The sequence below is a fragment of the Peromyscus maniculatus genome, chromosome 1 (assembly GCF_049852395.1).
Source record: "Peromyscus maniculatus bairdii isolate BWxNUB_F1_BW_parent chromosome 1, HU_Pman_BW_mat_3.1, whole genome shotgun sequence".
Classification (NCBI taxonomy): domain Eukaryota; kingdom Metazoa; phylum Chordata; class Mammalia; order Rodentia; family Cricetidae; genus Peromyscus; species Peromyscus maniculatus.
In genome coordinates, this window is record NC_134852.1 from 55,901,360 (window position 1) to 55,923,100 (window position 21,741).

At 39.1% G+C, this 21,741-nt stretch overlaps 2 long non-coding RNA genes across 3 annotated transcripts in view; one reads left to right on the plus strand and one right to left on the minus strand.

Annotated features, from left to right (window-relative positions):
- The window catches only part of LOC121829192 (uncharacterized), a 31,226-nt gene extending 29,567 nt beyond the window's left edge, over positions 1-1,659 (minus strand). The window contains exon 1 of the long non-coding RNA XR_013041765.1: positions 1,593-1,659. This is a non-coding gene — a long non-coding RNA (uncharacterized LOC121829192). The remainder of the gene's footprint in view (positions 1-1,592) is intronic.
- On the plus strand, positions 1,660-20,816 carry LOC143266931 (uncharacterized). Of its 2 annotated transcripts, XR_013041784.1 has the most exons (5): positions 1,660-1,748; positions 1,902-2,020; positions 2,345-2,412; positions 4,166-4,243; positions 19,844-20,816. It is a non-coding gene; the product is annotated as an uncharacterized LOC143266931 (long non-coding RNA). The 2 variants fall into 2 exon arrangements; XR_013041783.1 differs by lacking the exon at positions 2,345-2,412 and having other exon boundaries at positions 1,664-1,748.
- Positions 20,817-21,741: the final 925 nt, after the last annotated feature.

A 21,741-nucleotide genomic window follows, 5' to 3' on the forward strand; every position in this document is an offset into this window, starting at 1 on the left:
ATAAGGAGGAGGAGGAAGAAGAAGAGAAAGGTGGCTCTACCTGGCTGGATGTCTTGCCAGAGTTAGGGCTCACAAGTTGAATTAAGTTCATAATTTAATAAGAATAATTGCTCATATAGTTGAGCACAATGAATAGGAGAATTTCTAGTGTAAGTATTCTCAAAGTGACTTTGTTTCTGACTATAGGTTTGTAGCATTCTAAAGTCCTGAAGAATCAGGCCTCTTCTTGCATATTCTACACAGCCTCATCAGTCTCAGCAGTAAATATCTAGGTTGTGATTCTGAAGCTGTAACTCGTTTCATCTTGCTTTGAAAATATCGTCCTGCACTTTTCCTCTCCTCTTTCTGTGGTTCACTGAAAGAGTTTGACATGGAGAGGAGACATATCTCCATGTAGTCATTTTTTGTGGTGTTTTAACAAAAGGAGTAGGAAGGAATATTAAGACAAAAAAGGCAGAGGGTACCTTAGTTTGGGCTGATGTGTAGATTGCTTTCATCATTTTTCTATGGCAACTATATCAATTCTGAAAATTTATCCATTTACTCAGTATTATTACATGCCAGAAACTCTTTTATTTATATTCTAAAAAAGACCTTAAATATAACAAAATAAAAGAAATTCATATAAAAGATGAACCAAAATATAAAGATAGTATGAAATTGAGCAAAGGGAAAGAAGCTTTCCATATGTATTACAGCCACAGAAAATATCTGATAAGTCTTTGGTTAAGAAATAAATTTAATTCAACAACAGAAAAAAACAAATAAAGGAGCAGAAGAAGGATATTTCATGAAGTAGAAGACATGTGTGTTTTGATACAAAGGTAGGACATCCTGGACTTGGTGAATTACATTCAATAAATAAAGACTGACTGGGCTGTAGGTGCCCTACAAATAGAAAATGCTGTCTGAATTTGAAGAATAGACAAGTCATAAAATTAATGATGATTTATGTACAGTCATAGTGAAGTCTGAAAAGAAAGTTCATGAGTTTGGGTTGTGAGTATCAAGCGTTGCTCAAATGTACAATGGATAGCTGATGGGAGGGAGAAAGTCAGATTCCTTTAATGGTGTGGCTTCTGGTAAATCTACGGTGCTGCTCTGGAGTGCCTCATTACCATGAGTATACAGGACTACTAAATGGCCTAGAAAAATTATTATACAAAATGAAGAAAGAATATGAAGTTGAGAGGGTAGGGAGGTTGAAGGAGCTCTTGAAGGATTTGAGATAATAGAGAGTGAATATGATCAAAATATTTTGTAGAAAGTTTTCAAAAAAAATAAATATGTTTTAAAATACATGCACTGGATCTTAGCTTTGATTTCCACCATGAAAAATAAGTTAATAAATCAGGTCAAGTTTTGCTGTTCCAGAGAGGTCTGTTGAGAGCTGTCTAGCCTTCCCTCTCAAGGTCCATTTCTGTATTCTTACATATCTAATTGCTACCCTTTGATCCTTTTCCAGTAAAACTATTCTCAGTTTTGTAATTCAACCCTGAAGCATTGGAGATCTTGGAGGGTAGAGATATCTTCTTTAGTAAATCTCAAACACTCTCTTAATGAGATAAGAGAAACCAAACTGTCACACTTACTTTCTTAACACAGTCACTGCTGACAGGGGCAGGTCTCCATGTTAGACTGTTAACTGCAATTCTAACTGGTAAGAGTGGGGGATGGGGTGGGATGTGTGCATGCTCCTTCATGAATGATTCCCAAATTGATGTCTTTACCAAGGTGATTCTCCTTAGGTATATATTTTTCCTCATTTCTGACTAGAATGTGTAAAGGGAAGGGGTGCTTTGTTCACAATTTGGTGTGCACATATGTTACTGGTGGAATTATTGTTCACACATATTGGGCAATGTGGATTTCTAATGCTGGAATTTTAACATATTTTGTAGATTTACTTGTGTAGAAGTGAAACTCTTTGACTCTGTTCTTCAGTGTGCTATGGGAAATGTAATATTCAAACATCTCTCTGAAATTATAATTTTGATGGAAAGTTGAAGATCTTCCTAAGGTAACACTTGATATGTAACTCCAGGCTTTTATCACATGAAAATTCCCTTTTAAATATCTCAATTAATTACACAACAATCCCTTTCTTCTCACAACATGCTTCTGTGAAAAACAACACAGAAGATAAACAATGGGTTCAAGTAGACTTTTGCATAGGTAGCAAGACTCATTTCAACTTATAAAGGCTTTGTATTTCATATCCCCTTAAGCCTTTAAATAAATATTTGCAAAGAACATCAAGTTAATATATTCATTAATAATCTGTTTACTGCTCAGAAAACAGTCTGCACCCCCAAGAGCTGAAAATACTATGTATTTTCTCCAGATGCCCAAAGGTTGTGAAGACCCAGGAGTTCCCATGAAAAAGAAAAAGATGCATCGACAATCGCCCAGGTGCTCAGCAAGTTCAACCATAAACTGGGAGCCACCATTGCATTGCTGATTTCTTTCCATGGACCTAATTACCACTTCACTTCACTCAGAATCCTCTCATCTTCATGCAAATGTGCTGTAGCATCTGTTCACTTTACTCCTAGAGAGGTTTAGTCTTAACAGTCTGTGGGCTAATACTGAGCTGCAAAACATCCAGGCTTACCAGTAATGATAATCTCTCATGAGCATTTACACACATTCTATCAAACAGAAAGTAAAGAAACCTCACTTTAATAATTCTGCCATTGAGTGTATAACGGATAAGTCCTCCTTTCACGTGCGATTGGGATGTGAGTCCCTCTCGAAGATGGAATGGCATAAATACATAATATTCGTGTGGAGGAGGCCATAAACACTAAAGATGACAGGGCACATTCTGCTAGTCTCCAGCAAGATCATTACTGACCCAAAGAGCAGGAAACAGAGTGGTGATTTCACACAACCATGAACCCATCTTCCTCTGAAACCATCCCTGAAAGCAGTATTTAACAGACTCACAGTTGAGTGAGGAGGGAAAATAAACTATTACAAAGATAAAGCATCAAAGTTAGTGAGGAGGGTCATCAGCCTGGCTTCAGCAGCTAGTTCACTCTGTGTGTGCAGGTGTATATGTACATTTGCAAGTGTGCATGTCCATGTGTGTGTATGTGTGTGCCTGTGTATGCATGCATAGTATATGTATGTGTTCTGTGTTTATTTACATGTATGTGTATTTAGGTATGCATTTATGTATTTTCATGTATATGTGTGCATTGTACATATGTATGTATTTGTGTGTATTTATATCTATATGTGTGTGCATGTGTATGTGTGTTAAGTGTGCATTTGTGTGCATGTCTGTGTATGTGTGTGTAATTGTACATATGAATTTGTTCTATATGAGTTTTGTGTAAATTTATGCATGTGTGATTATGTGTATATTCATGTATTATCCATGTATGTGTGTGTACGTGCATTCTTGTGTGTGTACAGTATAGATCATGTGTGTCTATTTTTTGTGTGAATGTGTATATGTGTTTGTGTGTAAGCATATGTATATGATTGCATTTTTGTATATATACCAGTGAAGACACCTATATTTGTGTATGTGACTATTTGTCTGCCTGTTTTCTGAGTCGTGTACATATGTATGCTTCTGTATATACATGCATATATATGTATTTATTCATGTTTGCACATTTATCTGTATATATGTATATATATTTATGCATTAGTAATATGCTTATGTATTTATCTGTATGACTTCATGAGTATACAGTGTGCATGTGCATCTGTGTTTTTGTATATGTGTGCACATTGTACATTTCAATCTATGCAATCATAGACAAACAAGAACACTGAGGGCAAGCAAGTGAAACGAGAAAATTAGTAATGTAGGATGAAATAACATGATTATTGAGATGAATAAGGCAACATATAAAGAGGACAATGGCATTGTTTACAAGATGGCTGTTTGAAACAAGGGTCTTTATGAACTTGAATTTGACCTGAGCAATGTCAGACTGACATTACCACCTGCAGTATGTGACTGAGTAGATGGTACAGTGTGCCAGCTAGAACAAGAAAAATGAGTTCCCAAGTACATTTCTTATTGATCACCCATTAATTAATATTGTCTTAAAAAATTTACAAATATGATGTAGAGTTTGAACTATGTTAACTGGCATTATCAAGAACTAATAGTTCTTCTTTCTCCATTACTTGTCCTCCCTAGTGCTGAATATGCTATCAGTCTTTCCAACCCATGGATGCATAAGAATTCAAGGAAACAACAGGCAGAGTTGGAGCTAAGGTATTCTTACTTAATTATCTTCTCATTGGAAGAAACCATTCATAAAGTATTATTATTTCCTTAGTAGTTTATTATTCCTTAGTATGAACTGTATGATCTTTGATTATGTAAATTTTTCTAGAAGAGGAGATATGCTTTAAGCACAGTAAGTTAGGAATACCTAAATTGTTATAGCCTTGCACCATAATAAAACAATTAAAATTTAAATTAAAGCACAATGAAATGAGAACACACTTATATATACATAATGCAAACAAGCTAAATGCAGTTATTTGTAAATAAGATGAGTGGGAAACATGCCTGGGCTAATATGTGGAAAATTAAATTTAGAATGTTCTTTATAATATATGAATATAAAATGCAAAAAAGAATTTCCTGCTGAAAAACTCACTGAAGTTTTCATAAACCATCTAACTAATTTACAAAGGAAAGAGAGCAATTACACATATGTCATTGAGGATAAAATTAAGTAAATATAAATATTATAACTGATGATCCTTTTTAAGGAGATGAAGATTATACTGTAAGGTTTCTTGTAGGGAAATATTGAATTACTGGACATGTGCACACACCAGCAAAATTAGTGTAAAGGATTATACCTCTGGGTGATGGAAATTAATTTTGCTTTGCTATATTAGAGGTGGTATGGTAATGATGGATTTAAGAACAAATGGTAGATCAGCCAGGTGGTGGTCTCTGAGAGGGTTCTATGTAGTACTCAAAGTAAATGGGGACCTCAGTCATGTTCAAATCCTAACATTGAGATTCTGCAATTCAATGATAAGAATCTTCATTAAATATTTGAAATCCCATCAAGTTTCTAGATGTACTATTAAGCCTTTTTGACATAAAATATGTGACCTTTGTGTCTTCTCTCCTTTCATCTACAATGTATATATCTGGAAATGATTCCTAACATCAGAAGCTAAAAAAAGTTGTGTTTTGTACTTTTCTTTCTCAAGTAAAATGCATCCCTTTTTCATGGAAATTACCTCTATACAAACAGTATTAGCCAGCAAAAGTCATTAGTCAAAGGTTTTCTAGCTACAGGTTTCATCAGAAACTCAGGAGGCTGAAATAAAAAACAGAAAAGTACATTCACAAGTTAGAGCTGTAATTCATGTGGAATACAATCTTTGATCAATTTTCTGTCCTCACTCAACCTAGCTATGACCTTTCACCTTAATATACAGTCATGAATTACAATTGTCATAAATGAAAACACATTGAAGACTATGTTTCTTTTGCATTACTAGAGATTGAACTAAGAGCTTTGTCCGGGCTGTTCTAAGCATTATATTTCACAATTTTGCATTATTCAAGAAAAATATTACTGGCATGTCAGAAACACAGTCGCCTCATTTTACAACAATTTTTTGCAAATTTCCTGTGGTCTCAGAACTAAACTCTGGATCTGTCCTAGAGGACTTGCCTTGATGTATCACAATCTTCTGTGTTTTATTAAAGCTTTTTCCTGTTAAAAACTACCGTGAAAATTAAGCTAAATGGTTTATCTATCTATTTATCTATATTTTATATCTGTCATCTATAATTTACCATCTACTAATATCTATCTTCTTTTTTAAAATTTATTATTATGTATACAGTGTTCTGCCTGTATGCATGCCTGCACACAAGAAGCAGGCACCAGATCTCATTACAGATGGTTGTGAACCATACCATGTGGTTGTTGGGAATTGAACCCAGGACTTTTGGAAAGGTAGCCAGTGCTCTTAACTGCTGAACCATCTGTCTAGCATGTTATTTATCTTCTATACATTATCTAGAGTCACCTACCTTTCATCTACAGCCTACCTATTATCTATAATATATCTATAATCTATCTCTATCTACCTTCTATCTGTAAATGACACTTCTAGCATATGTTATTCATTTTCTGTCATCCCTCTGTCTCAATGCCTGGCATGTGTCTATCTGTGTCACCTCCTTTGAGTCTTACTACCATGTTCCCATTTGAATTTGCTTTTAGAATTTAATCAGCTGTCCTTTACTATAATTACTTTTCATATGCTAATTCTAGTCTCTCCTAGTATACATTGTTTACAACATAACTCTCTCCCATATTTCTGAAGCTGTTTAAGGCATATATACAAAATGTATTTCTGGTAACTAGGAACTCATGTTTTATTTCTATAGCAGCTATGTCTCTTGCTTCATGAAAACAAATTTATGAATGAACATACCATTTTAGTCAGAAAAAGTGATTTTTTTCAAAGATTTCTACTAGCTTGGCTCATTAAAAATGAGCTATGAGTCCTGAACTCCACACAAAGAACTACAGGTAACTAAGAGATGCTAAGAGTGGGAGAAATAGTCTTTCCTGGGATGAGTATTATGAATTGGTTATCTAATATCAAAAGGTTAGTGTGAAAATATACATAGAAGTAATGTTACATAGACTGAACAAGTTTTATTTAGGAATCTATATGTATATACATATACATAAATACTTGTAATAACAATTAATGAAAAACTAGGCCATGAATTTGAAAGAGAGCAAAGGGAGATAAATGAAAGAGTTTGGAGGGAAGAAAGGGAAGAGATAAATGATACATTATCATTTTATAAAACAAATAATAAAAATGTATAAAAAGAAATGCAGATGGTTTCAACATGCAACAAATATATATATATATATATATATATATATATATATATATATATATATATATATATATATATTGTGTGTGTGTGTGTGTGTGTGTGTGTATTGTCAAAGGTTATGCAGACATATTACCTCTGCAGTCCACACTGGTAGTAATTAGCTGATAATTGCTTAAATATATAAGCCTGAAACTCCGAGGTGCACAAGTGTATTTGATCACCTTTACTGGCCTTCTGGATTGCTGGTTTTTTTTTTTTTTTTTTTAGCAAATATGGATTTTTAAACATGCTCTATGGAAATATCTTAAGCCTCCTCATTTCCTCAGAAGACACGTATGCATGGCATCTCCAAGCATGTGAACTTGGAAATTGAACAGGATAATAGCTTTGTTTTCAGGAATATATTCTATGTTTAATAATGCAGTGTAAAGGTCATATTTTCAGATGCTAAGTCACAGAATGTTCTGTCTAAAATCTTGACAAGTTTGCCCTTTCAGGAAAAATGTACATCCATGTGACCATGTGTGGGCTGTGGAAAATATGTCTTCATTCACCTTTCAATTGTTTAATAATCCTTAAATTCTTTGTTTACTCTTATACAAAAAGTTCTAATACTTTATACTTTGAAGGTCAGTTTCCATACCTAATGCAAAGAGAAATGGAATTGTTTTATTTTTCAGCCTTCCTTGTTTCCACAACTTGGTAATGCAATCATGTAAAATTATCAAAAACAGTACGTTATTTCCACTTCCTATCTGTTCACATTTATATCATGTTACCATTGGTTAGCCTAGAGTCAACACTCAAAGAGCTTCCACTCTGTCCTCTTTCCATGATTGTTGGTTGGAATAAGCCAGAACAGACTCAGAGACCATACACCCATGGTAGAGGTATGGACTGGCTGGTTTTATGTCAACTTTACACAAATTATAGTCCTGGAAAGGATGGAACCTCAGTTGAGAAAGTGTTGGTATAAGAATGGGCTGTAAGCAAACCTGTAAAACATCTTTTTAATTAGTGATTAATTGTGGGTGGCCCATCTCATTATGGGTGGTTCCACCCTATGCTGATGGTCCTGGATTCTATAAGAGATAGCTGAGCAAGCCATAAATAAAGAGGTGAAGATGGGAACAAAGTCTTCCAAGTACAAAAAAAAAAAAAACATAGTTTAAAAATTGTCTGGACCTGGTGCGATGGCTTGCTGAGTAAAGGTGCCTGCCGCCAAGTCTGATTACCTGAATTCCATCCCCAGGACCCTCATGGTGGATGGAAAGAACCACATTTGTCCTGTGAATTGCACCCTCATATCATGGGTCAACACACATGCTTATGTGCACACAGAGATTAGTACAAAATAAACATATTGTTGTTGTTATGTTTAATATTGCAGTGATGAAATGCTATGACCACAACAACTAGGAGAGGAAACGCTTTATTTGGCTTATGCTTCCACATCTCTGCTCGTCACTGAAGGAAGTCAGGGCAGGAACTCAAACAGGGCAGGAACCTGGAGGCAGTAGCTGATACAGAATCCAGGGAGGAACACTACTTACTGGCTAGCTCACACAGCTTGCTCAGCATGTTTCCTTAACCCAGGATCACCAGAACAGGGAAGGCATCCGCTGAGCCCTCCCTCATCAATCACTAGTTAGGAAAATGCTCTGAAGGCTTGTCCACAGCCTGATCTTATGAAGGAAGTTTTCCAGTCAAGGTTCCCTCCTGTCAGGTGACTGTAGCTTGTGTCAAACTGACATAAAACCACCCAGTGCATATAAATAATATAGTTTTAAATTTTTAAGAAAAAAGTTCTAATGTCAGAAAGTTTGCAGATTAATGTGGAAGTGAAGCAAAGGACCAAATCCTTTAAGAGGACACAATTCAGAGCAAGTCCATGTGCACAAGCATTGTCAGGACCAAAAAGCCAGACTACAATTACCACAGAGCTCAGAAAGGCTTTCTGTAGCCTGTAGGATCCCGTCTCTCTCAGGGTCAGCTCTCTTATATGAACCTCTGGCCACCAAAGATTTCGCTCATCACTCAGCAGTACGAATTTCTTGGTAGAGGAAAGAAATCCTTTTGCTTTCCTCACAAACTCATTGTAGAAACCCTCAGGACTCTCTGAACTCTAGAGAGAAGTTCTACACCTTTCCAGCTGCATGTGCTCCTTCACTGTCATCTCATGAATCAGGTCATCAGCACCTTGGGCAGTTGCTCCTCCACCACAGCTCTCAATCCCTGCATTAAAAAGAAAGTCCTAACAAGGTGCAGGAGGAGAGTATGTCCTGCAAGGAAGCCCTGGCTGCAGGAGAGTTCTCAATAGGGACATTTTCTACTTCCTATGTGGCATTTCGCTCAGATTATTAGTAAAATATAGAAGGAATGAGAAGAATCCAGAAAGAGGATGTGAGTAAAACCTATATGGAAAATAAAAGAATAAAAATTTAAAAATTATATAAAATAACAAGATACTGCAACAAGGAAAGCATGATAGTGAAAACAATAAAGGAATAAAACATGAAGTTGGTCTATTTGTGTTTTTCCAAACCACACAACATTTTCTAAAACTCTATACTTAAACAATGAGCCTATGGAAATGACTGGATTAGTGATATATTTCATACAAAAAAAAGTGCAGCCTCAACTAAGGCATGTTGTCCCAAAGTGCTGAAATACATTTGCGATTTTAAACTAAAGAATTAATACACAAAATATCAAGGGGACACAGGGCAAATGTCAAAGGCTGGAGTTAAAAGCTATTGTGAGCAGCCAGACACGGGTTGTAGTGGGTAGCTGTTCCAGCTTTGACCTGGAAGTACTACACCCATTGAGCCTTTGGTAACTGCCATGCCTACAAGGCAGAGCCAAGACAGGAGCCCTTAAGACCTGAAATTTGGATGTGCCAGCTGTCTTGGTTCCTAGATCCTGGATGCTGGAGGTAGACTGAGCAGAGTTTTCCAGAGAACACAGCTGGACAGCGCTACACCTTTTCTGAACCCTGTAACTTATCCCTTTACTTGTAAGTTACCCCACAAAATAAAACTCCCTTTTAACTACGTGGAGTTGCCTTAATACTACAACCAATAATGAGTGTTGGTTATCAAAAATGCATCTTCTGCAAAAAAGAGTAAAGGCTTAACCTCAAGTCATTCCCAGAGATCAATTTTAAAGAATTGGATGGGAATATTTTTTTGAGGATTGCATTCATTGATTATATTCCACACTCTGAAGTGGCAGAAATCTTTCTCTCACCCCACTGTCCAATACAAATTATATGGTATGTGCTTATGTCATGTACACACATTTGCCTAAAATGATACATGATGTGTCTACAAGCATTACTATAAAGGTACCAACATATTCCCTAGGCATTAGGGGAATATAAATATTGTTAAATGTCATTAATTTTATAGTATTATTTTATTTAAAGTAACATAGATGAGTTATATACTTTACATAATTTGAGTTTATAAATATTCAGGGATTTTTTTTATCTCTTAATCATAAACCAACCATTTTTTTACTTGATTTTCTGGCACAGTTGCTATGTCTTGCAAAACATATGCTTATAACTTAGCAAAATATTAAAGTCTTGCAAGAATATTGAAAATTGGGAGGACATTAAAAGTGAATCCTCCTGGCAGCCACCAGCATCCATTTACCCCAAGACAGCACTGAACATGACACAACACAAAATTACAAACGTACTTACAACATTATGATTTTGTGTTTGTGATTTTGCTTTGTAACTCAACTGTATGGTTTGCAAGTATGAGTGATAACATGGTGTTGCAATGTCAAAAAACTAAACAGGACTGGGAGCCTTCCCTAGGCTTCTAGACTTGTGATTTTTCAAAATTTCCCAAGGTATGCAAACCCAGGCAGATTTTTCTGATGTTCATCCCTCCTGATCAATGCTGCTTATAATCAACAGGAGAATAGATAAGATCCTGAGTAACTTTCTTTTTTGTTGTTGTTTTTTGTTTTTCGAGACAGGGTTTCTCTGTGTAGTTTTGCACCTTTCCTGGAACTCACTTGGTAGCCCAGGCTGGCCTTGAACTCACAGAGATCCGCCTGCCTCTGCCTCCCAAGTGCTGGGATTAAAGGCATGCTCCACCACCGCCTGGCTCCTGAGTAACTTTCTATTGTTGGCATGAGCATGGCATGTCAAGGACATCAGAGTCTCAGACTCATTGAAATGGGAAAGCCTTCTCCAAGTCAGGCTAAGTAAAATGGAATGACCTCCCAGTGATCCAAGTATAGAGTCTAATAGAATGTGCACAAAATACCAACTGTAGCTTCCTCTTTTTACTGACTGCATCCTGAGACTGTTCCCCTACATAGATGAGATGACAAACCACCTTGTTCAGCTGTATTTAATAAACCCATCTCCTTTTTCTTGTTTTTTGTTGTTTTTGTTGTTTGTGTTTTGGTTTTTTTGAGACAGGGTTTCTCTGTGTAGCTTTGCACCTTTCCTGGAACTCACTCTGTAGCCCAGGCTGGCCTCAAACTCACAGAGATCCACCTGCCTTTGCCTCCCAAGTGCTAGGATTAAAGGTGTGTGCCACCACCGCCCAGATCCCACCTTTTCTTTTAACTTTATATAATATACACGCTGAGTTTCCAGGCTATAGTTGGAAGTTTTCCTGGTCTTGCCCAGCATCAAGGGCCCACAGCCACTTATAAAATTCCTTGTCCTGTGTGGTCCTGCAGCTGCTCAGACCCAAGTAAATATATAGAGGCTTATATCAATTACAAATTGCACGACCAAGGCCTATGGCTCAAACTTCTTGCTTTTGCAAGGCCCATGGATAACAGACAACCTTGAGTCTTAGAGGAGAATGGAATTTTCATGATGGGTGATATTGCTCTGTATGCTGTGAATGTGTTGCTCTGAGTGGTTAATAAATAAAATGCTGATTGGCCAGTAGCCAGGCAGGAATTATAGGCAGGATAAGAAGACAAGGAGAATTCTGGGAAGAGGAAGGCTGATGGGGAGACACCAGCCTGTTGTCCAGGGAGCAGCATGTTATGACACACAGGTAAAGCCATGGAACACATGGCAACATATAGATTAACAAAAATGGGCTGAGTTAAGTGTAAGAGCTAGTCAATGATAAGCCTGAGCTAATGGCCATGCAGTTTTAATTAATATAGGCCTCTGTGTGTTTACTTGGGTCTGAGCAGCTGTGGACCAGGAGGACAAAGGAAAACGTTCAGCTACATTTTCAAATGTTGTTATCTGCATGACTCCTTAGTTCCATTTGGATGCATTTTGTATTTTGCCATGGCCATGATCATATAAAAGCCAGTAGTTAAATCATATGGATAAAAGAAATAAGTTTGGATGCCAAACTGACAGGGTGTCAAAGTTGACAGTTAATCTACTAGACTTGGCTTGCACTTCACCAGTAGAACCAACTCTCAAATGGTTAGTTGTATGGTGATTCTGTTCTACTTTAATTAACATGTGGAGATATCTGTCACACAGTCCACAGAGAGGAAGTATCTCTCTCTTAGCTTTTTAGCCTCTAGACAAGTACAGTATTAACTTGAATTAGAAATGAGTCACTCGAGTGCTCAACATGAAACTCAAAGGACCCATAAATAATGAGATTAGTTTTTCCTTTGAAATGAAAAATGCCTTTTCCTTTTCCAAAGCTAGCATAGTGAAACAAAGATCAATTATTGGTAAGCAACCTCAGGGTAAAATCAAAGTTAAAATTGACCATCTTCCATGGCCTTCAATTCCAATGGAAATTAGATATTACTTTGTAGAAAGCATAGTAAATAGAAGAGGCTAAGTCAGTTAAATTCACTGCTAAAAACTCTGGGATGGTGTGATAATCATTACATGTTCACAATCCATGGCCCAGAACAACTTCCCTCTATTATTCATTATTCTTTATCATTGTTTTCATCATTAGATTTTTCATTAGTTTTCCCTTTAAACACCCTTTCCTACATGCTTTTCCAATATAGCCTCAGCCCTCTGCAAAACACCAGAATGTGCTGTGTTCCTGACATATATAGAGACCAGGTCCTTGACATTGGGCATCGCCAGGCTCCTTTAAATCTCACCTTTGTAATGTGTCAGGTATGAGACATGGCAGACACTGTAATCTCTGATGTCACTTATTATTTATTATTCAATAAACCAAGGCAAAAATTGGAGGGAAATATTTTATTTGTCAAAGTATCGTGTTTTGATCTTTAAAGAAATATTCTTTAAAAAGAAAAATTATTGAAAAAATTTTATTTTATGTGAAAGTGTCATTAAACAAAGCCTATGAAATGTAGTTTACTTTTATTTTTTGCAATATCCACTAAATCCTACCAAAAAACATCTTTGGCTTAAATGTTCATATCAGCATTGTTTGTAATAGCCAAAACCTGGAAACAACCTAGATGCCCTTCAACTGAAGAATGGATAAATAAATTGTGGCACATATACACAATGGAATACTACTCAGCAGAGAAAAACAACGACATCACACGGTTTGCAGGCAAATGGATGGATCTAGAAAAAATCATCCTGAGTGAGGTTACCCAGACTCAGAAAGACAAATATGGTATGTACTCACTCATAGGAAGATGCTAGATGTGGAACAAGGATGACTAGACTGCTACTCACATCACCAGTGAGGCTACCTGGAAAACGGGACCCCAAAAAAAGACACGGAGAAATGGACAAGATCTACATGAATAGCCTGGTCATGAGTGGGAACAATGAAGGGCGACAGTCGAGGGAAAGAGTGGGAGATCCTAGCTGGATCAAGAAAAGAGAGGGAGAACAAGGAATAGGAGACCATGGTAAATGAAGACCACATGAGAAGGTGAGAAGGGGAGGAAGCAGAGAGCTAGGGAGGCCCACGGAGATCCACAAAGATACCCCCTCAAAAGACTGCTGGCAATGGTCGCGAGACGGCAGGAACTGACCTACTCTGGTGATGGGATGGCCAGACACCCAAATAGTGGTGCCATAAACCCCATCCAAGGACTGAGGAATCTGAAGGCAGACATCCACGGCTGGGCCCCTGGTGGAGCACTGGGAGTCTAATTAGTGAGTAAGAAGAGGATTTATATGAGCGAGAATTGTTGAAGCCAAGGTTGGATAAAGCACCGGGACAAATAACCAAATGAATGGAAGCACAGGATCTATGAACCAAAGGCTGAGGGGCCCCCAACTGGATCAGGCCACCTGAACGGGTGAGACAGTCAGTTGGCTTGATCTGTTTGGGAGGCAGCTGTGCATTGGTGCCAGGTCCTGGGCTCGTTGCATGAGTTGGCTGTTTGAATCCTGGGACTTATGCAGGGACACTTGGCTCGGTCTGGGAGGGGGGAATGGACCTGCCTGGACTGAGTCTACCAGGTCAACCCCGGTCCTCGGGGGAGACCTTGATCTGGAGGAGGTGGGAATGGGGGGTGGGCTGGGGGGAGGGGTGGGCGAGAGGGGGAGAACAGGGGATTCTGTGGCTATTATGTTGAACTGAATGGTGTTGTAAAATAATAATAATAATAATAATAATAATAATAATAAAATAAATATAAAAAATAATAATAAAAAAATAATAATACTTAAAGAGAAATGATCCCCAAAAGGACAAATAAGTCATGGAGCTCAGCTAAATATATAATGGAGCATATATATGCATATAGTTTACTATAGCAAACAAGGAGAGTGGTATATTTCATCTGATATTTTCTTCAGAATCTTTTTAGCAAATATAAGGTCTGTTTCTACATCTTTACCTCAGCAACACTGTGGGTCATGAACTCTTTATTCACATGCACACCTTGACCATTTTCACTCACAGAAGATCTTTGCTGTAATAATGGATCTAATATGAAGATAAATGACTATGATTCTCTTTCCTATTAGTTTTAACTAAGATTATTTCTTTTGTCATGACTGATTTATCTGTTTGAGTCTTTGGTGGTCCATGTAGCTACCTGCCAGGCACCAAAGGGAGGAACATGAAGTTAACTTAACATCTACAGCAACTTGTTTTCTGTTCTCCAGAATGATCTTTCCAGGCAAATCTACAAGCCTTTGCACAGGCCTGTGTGGGAATGGCCTTTGTTTTGAAAGAGAACCTTTATAAAACACAGAGATCAGTCTTGAATTCCTATAAAAAAGAAAAAATATCTCTTAGGAGAGTATCTAGAAAACTCTTTAAAACGCCATATTAAATTTTCTTTCCCTCCCCCTCTCTCTCTCTTTCACTTTGAAAGAGAGTGGGGACAGACAGTATATGAATAGGTGCAATTGTTGAACAACTTAAAAGTTTATTGAAGATATGAAGTGCCTCTTACACAGCCAGGGGAGTTAAATGAGAATAAATATGAAAAAGCATGTTTCAGGTTTGAGGAAATCTGTGGTCTACATCTACATCAGTAGAGGGGAGACATTTCTTTCTTTTCTTCTTTCCTTTCTTGTCATCATCCTATTTCCTCTCCTTCTCTCCTCTCTCCAAACTGCCACTGACTTACTCATCCAATCTTGTCCTCTCCTTTCCTTGATATATGAGCAAACAGCTCTCTGTTTCCTAGGATGGCCTTGAACTTCTGGGCTCAAGAAGTTTGTCCTGAAAAGTGGGACTACAGTGCATGTGTATTTCACCAGCAATGTGTGAATTTGCTTTCTTCAGGCCTCAGATCCTCTGTTTAACTTCCAGTATTTCTCAAATCCCTGCAAGGATTCTGTTTGGTTGTTTGGTTGTTCCCTGATAAACTCTGTGATTCCATACCTAAGTGTAGTCTAGGGAGAAATGTCCCAGTCTTCTACCTCACGCGTGCTTAGGTGACAGTGCTGTGAGATTGCTGTAATGAAATACTTTCCACTCTATGCTGTGGACTGGGAAACTGAATCAGAGAAGTTCCCTTTGGTATCTGAGTAACATAGTGTCTGATAAAGTAACAATTCAACACCTGTAGCAGTTCTTAGCAGAGGAAACAGGGAAATACAGGTGTGGAAAGCATAAAAGTTGTCAATGACAAAAATTCTCTTCTTAAGAGTTACCAATTGGCCGGGCGGTGGTGGCGCACGCCTTTAATCCCAGCACTCGGGAGGCAGAGCCAGGCGGATCTCTATGAGTTCGAGGCCAGCCTGGGCTACCAAGTGAGTTCCAGGAAAGGCGCAAAGCTACACAGAGAAACCCTGTCTCGAAAAACCAAAAAAAAAAAAAAAAAAAAAAAAAGAATTACCAATTGACAGCAGAAGTGAACAAACAGACCTGGGATCCTTTGACACAGAATGGCTGGAAGAAGTAAACCTAAAATTGGCCCCTTCTCCATGTTGTTCTCTACTTTAGGAGACACTAAGAAAGAATGCTGCTGAGTTGGGGTGTTGATGACTACTGGAATGATGTCAATTCTGAGCCATTTCAGTAGAAAGAACTCCTAAAAGTACATATTTGAATTGCTGAGTTCAAGTGAGCTTTCTAATTCAATTTTAATACTAATAGATTTTAGCTTCAATTTCTTTGTTTGGTTGGGTTTTGTTTTGTTTTGGGGACAGAGTTTCTTTGTGTAACAGTCTTGGTTATCCTGGAACTCCTTTTGTAGACCAGTTTGGTCAGAACTCACAGAGATCCACCTGTCTCTGTCTCCCAAGCGCTGGGACTAAAGGTGCATGTGACCACACCTGGTCTAACTTTAATTTCTTTAACAAGGAGGATACCCTCTCTAGCAACGGGAATGACTGACAGTGAAAATCACTGATATCTCTTCCTACTTGCTTTTATCTTCTATATAAAAATGACTCCAAAATAATGATGCTTATTACATACTTGATACAGTTGTGTAAATGCTTTCACCTTCCATTGCAGTAGACTTTTCTTCAAAAGAATTTCAAGTGCTCTCAGTAATAGTATGTCAAAAAGAAATGGGAAATGAGAGAACAAACAGAAGGCAGACATGTGAGGAGTCTTTAAAATACTTCATCTCCTGATGTCTGTCTACAGAGGACCTGATAGCACAGGGTGGGTCACCTCAAGGATTTAGGCAGATGTACCCAAACTGAGCACTGCACAGGTGGGCACCTTAAGTGTGTGGTAGAGATGGAGACTCAGAACAGCGGAGTACTGAAGAAAAGCAGGTATTTGTGAAAGATATCAGAGTGTTTTCCCTGGATATCACCTTAGCCCTAAAGAGTAAGAAGAATTTCATAACAGAAAATAATTATGAAGACATTCTCAGATGGAAAGATCAATTTTAGAATCACACTACACCAAAGTAAGCAATCAGAAAGATGTATGAGATGGAACTGTATCCCTTTATCCTGGTGTTGAGAATGCATTAGATCAAATTGGCCTCATCTCTGAACTGTGCATCCAGGTGGTGACTTTACCTAATGCCCCCAAACCTGACACCATAACATGTATTTTGTTCAGAGAATACCTGGAAAAACAGTGTTTGATGCTGTTGTGTGATTTTCTATTCATGTCACTATCTTACTTTTATGAAACACTGTCTCATGAATTATAAATTTAACACACGGACTTCTTAAAGCCTGTATCTTAAGGCAGAAATCAAGGTGTGCCTGGAAACCATTGAATTATAGACAGGGATAGGTGCATACAGGGTGTAAAGTTAAATTCCAAAACTGTGAAGCAGGTCAATTGCTGAATAATGAAAAATAAACTAAGTCACTGATTGCTAACTCTCTGGCAATATTGCTTCACAGTAAGAATTGTAATTTCATAAGACTCAATGGCATATAGAAAACAGGGAACTCATGTGCTTTGCACAAATACCACTCTTCTAACAGATCTCCTAGCAATATGTTGGCAGTGGAGGATGCCATCTGCATGGAACTATATGTACACACCACCACTCTGAACAATGGAACAAGGTAGAGGGAGGAGTGGCAAGTTCAGGTTATGGTCAAGAGATTTTACACCTGTCACATCTCCTTAAGCTACAGGAAGATGGCCAGGGTGGACCTTCAGGGACAAAGCAGATGAAGAAGAGACCCTTGAAAGGCCATGGTGAAGAGGTGTTGTACCATGGTCTACAAGGCTGAGTGAGGGCAGGAAAGGGTGGAGCTGGCATGTGGAAGTCTGCAATCAAACAAGGGCCTTATACCCCTGAGTCTGGGAAGATGAGTCCTAATTCCCTCCCTGGACCCTACTTGGTAGTAGGAGAGAATTGACTCCAGATCATTCTCTGACTTCCTGGTTCACAAGGAAGCAGGAGGCAGGGCTCAGGGCCTTCCTACCTCCCGAGTGCAGCCTGCACTCTGCTCTCCTCTCTCTGGCACTAGTCCCTTTTGTCCTATGGTTAGAGATTCCCAGGGCAGCAGTAGAGCCATTGATAACTGGCTCTTGGGAAGACTCCATAGGAGTGTCAATCTATTGGGTGTGGTGAGGGTACAGGGGCACAGACTGATGGTTCTGGGAATGAATACAAGAATTGGTAAAAAAAAAAAAATGTAGCACTGAATTAGAGTATCGAGGATTGATGAGAAGACTGATCAGAGGATGGAATATTTTACAATTTTCTTTAATCGGCTAATCCTCCCCATCCCTACATTGGTGTTCAAGTCCAGGGCATTTGTTAAGTATAGAGGCACTTGCTTTCCCAGCCTGAGGAAATGAGTCCATGTAAAGATGGATGAAGAGAACCAACTCCAAACACGTCCTCTGACCTGAAAAGAGGCACCTATAAATTAATATGTTCAAACACACACACACACACACACACACACACACACACACACACACACGCCCATAGATATCCATACACAAAAGCACACATGAATATGAACACACATGCCCTAGCACACATGAATAATGCTCACAACTTCAAGTATATCCTTACACTCATAAAGATACACATTCACGTGTCACACACAAATGTAAAAGTCGCCCCTGGGGATGAACATACATGTAGATATACACACATTTAAACAGGCTTTTTTGTAATGGGTATGAGCTATTCCTCCACTGTGTTCTCTTATGCTTGAGAAACTGCACCTTGTCCCCAGGAAAAAATAGGCCCAGTTGTCACTTCATGAAAACTGTAGGATCTATGGCTTCTTCCTTGTTTTGGGCTCCCATCATAATGTGTGGGACCCCAACACTTATTCAGTCATGTTCTCACTCTCAGAAATCTCTAGATGAGAAGGCTTGGGGACCCTGGAATGCCAACAGCACAACCCCTGGCCAGTGTTACAGCCTGCTACTGCTGCTTAGCAATCAATATCACAGATTGAGGCAGATGCATGAAGATACCTCAGGGTAGATGGGGGCCAGCCAGGCACTCAAGAATTAATGATAGGCATGTTACTTCTCCCAGCTACCTGAGGACCTCTGTCTCCTCAGGTGAGTCCAGTAAGTCTGTGGAGAACTTCATACCACTGTTCCCTCTAAGGCTCTGTCAACCATTAAAGGAGAAGTGGCCAGAGAGATAAGAGCACTGACCCTGGCTTGCAAGCTGCAATGAGTTGTTCATAGTCACCTGTACCTTCCCCGACTTAGCCAGTGTCTTTTGGCTTTTGGTAGCCACAGTGATGTTTGTGGCTCCTTGCTACTCCAGAATGTCAGCAACCTAAATCTCTAGCTCTGACCTAAACAGATCGTCAATATCACTGTCATTCAAAGCTGAGGGAAGCTGAGGCAGGAGAATCACCAAATATCTGTGGCTAGACTGCCTTATATAGAGATTCTACCTCAAAAATAAGGTTGACTAAGTGTCTATTTAGAAATATCAGTACCCTCCACCTCTCAGAGACTACTAATGTCACTTACCATGCTAACAAGAAAACAGCAGCAGCAGCAGCAGGGAGGAGAAACAGCCCCATGGTCACCTGTATTAAGGACAGCACCTGAGTGGTTCTTTGCACTTTTTGATGGACAAGCAACAGCATCAGGAGGTGCCCCCCTCCTCTCTCGAATGACGTTATTTGAGATAAGTTCCCACTATGGATTCCAAACAGGCTAAAAGTCATGGTACATTACTGCCTCTATTCTCCAGTACAGGGAACTCAGGTGTGAACCAGCAAACCCAGCAAGCTTTTTCTTTTTGTCTTCTGAATGAATTACCTAAATTGCCTTGGACCTCAGTGAAAACAAAGGAGAAGACATTAGCCACTGTTCAGTCCTAAAACTTCAGGAAAACCTGGACATTTGTTCCTCCCTCATCGCTGAATTCCCTCATCCCATGATGAGCTTAGAGCCTTCAAATACTGCTTAAATTCTTCATTTAAGAATGACCTAAGCCAAGGTCATGTGTTTATAAACACAATTCATCTTCAGCCTAATAAGTGCTAGGCCTGAGAGGGCTGTGCTTCAGGACAATAAACTATAGCAAGAATGGCAGTGACTTCCTGTCTCCCATTTTCTTCATCAGACCCTCTGTTTGCCACCACAGGGTCTACCTGGAAGCCTCATGCAATGCATACAAAAAAAGTGTCACTGTGGTTTGTCTGGTGAAAATCGGGGAGAGCTGATGGCTGAGGAAAAAGTCCATATGCACTTGATTAAAAAATTCCATGTTCCCCAATCTCTTGCTGCCTTGTGGTCCACAATTGTCTTAAGCTTCAACTAGAACTGCAACTCTACAGTTTGTCATCCTGGACTTGCTCTGCCAGTCCCCCCATGCTGGGAAATGCAGAATGATGGACCTTCCTCAAGACTGAGCACAACTAGCAAGACCCATAAGCACCAGTACAAGTTTCAAGAGTCCTGTGCTTACAGGTTTCTATTTTCCTTGTTTTATTTTATGAGTGTGAGTGTTTGTCCTTCATTTAGGTATGTGCATTTCTGGTGACAGCTGAGGTCACCAGAGGGAGTTAGATACCCTAGAACTAGGGTACAGAGTATTGTGACCTACCGTGTGGGTGCTTGAGATGCAAACTCTGAACCTCATGATTGAGCTCAATTCTCTTCAGTGCTGAGCCTTATCAAACCCTGTGTACACTCATTAAAGTGAGTGATGCTCTAGGAAACACTGGAAATCAGAATGCTTTCTTTCCTCCTGGTCTGTTTATCTAGGAGAATGTACAAGGGATGGTCTGGGACACTCAGGCCAGTCCTGTACAAATAGAGCAACCTCTCTTAAAACTATAAAACTATGCACTGGCCTGCAGCATGTTGGCTGTGGGGGGGTAAGGTGGGGTGTTGGGGGGGTGTCTGTGTCTTCAGGGCCAGCTCTGATGGGAAAAGATATAACCCCTGTCTTCACTTAGGCCAGACCAGCAAGCAGCGAAGCAGCGGGGGAGGGGGTGTACAATAGGGAAGAACAGAAATGGAGAAGTTTAAAGAAAGGGTTTCTGGAGCAGGGGTGGGATGGAATCTAAGCATATACAAAGAGGACACCTACAGATCAATTTCCTGCACTCATCTAGCCACAGATATCCATGGAACCAGTGGTTTTAAAAAAAGCCATGCACTGTAGTGATGGAATGGTCATCAGTATGGCTTCCATGTAAGATCCACTTGTTGAGTGTTGACTTGTGGAAATGGGTGAGGACTCACTATTCTCATGCAGGAATGGCTAGGGCAATGCTTGCCACCCCTGGCTGCACTTGAGGATCCCAGCAGGAATTATTCTCTACACAAGGTATTCACTCCTGTCATGTTTCACTAATTTCTGGACTTCATAAAGAAATGTTCAGTATTGGCTGCAGATTCACAGACCATCCTAGGTCTGGTCCTGGAGGAGTCAACAAGCAAATGCAGCAGGGTGGGTGTCTAGGTAACTGAACCATTAAGTTGGATGTAATCTGGGACTCTGGAAAGGTTTCAATGCCCAAGAGGAAGATCCCAAGCCTTAAAAAGACAGCAAACAGGAAGACTCACATTAGAGAACACCTGTATGGTGTTCTCATGCTGCTTCCACATTCGTGGGTTATCACAGAAAAATTCAAGTCC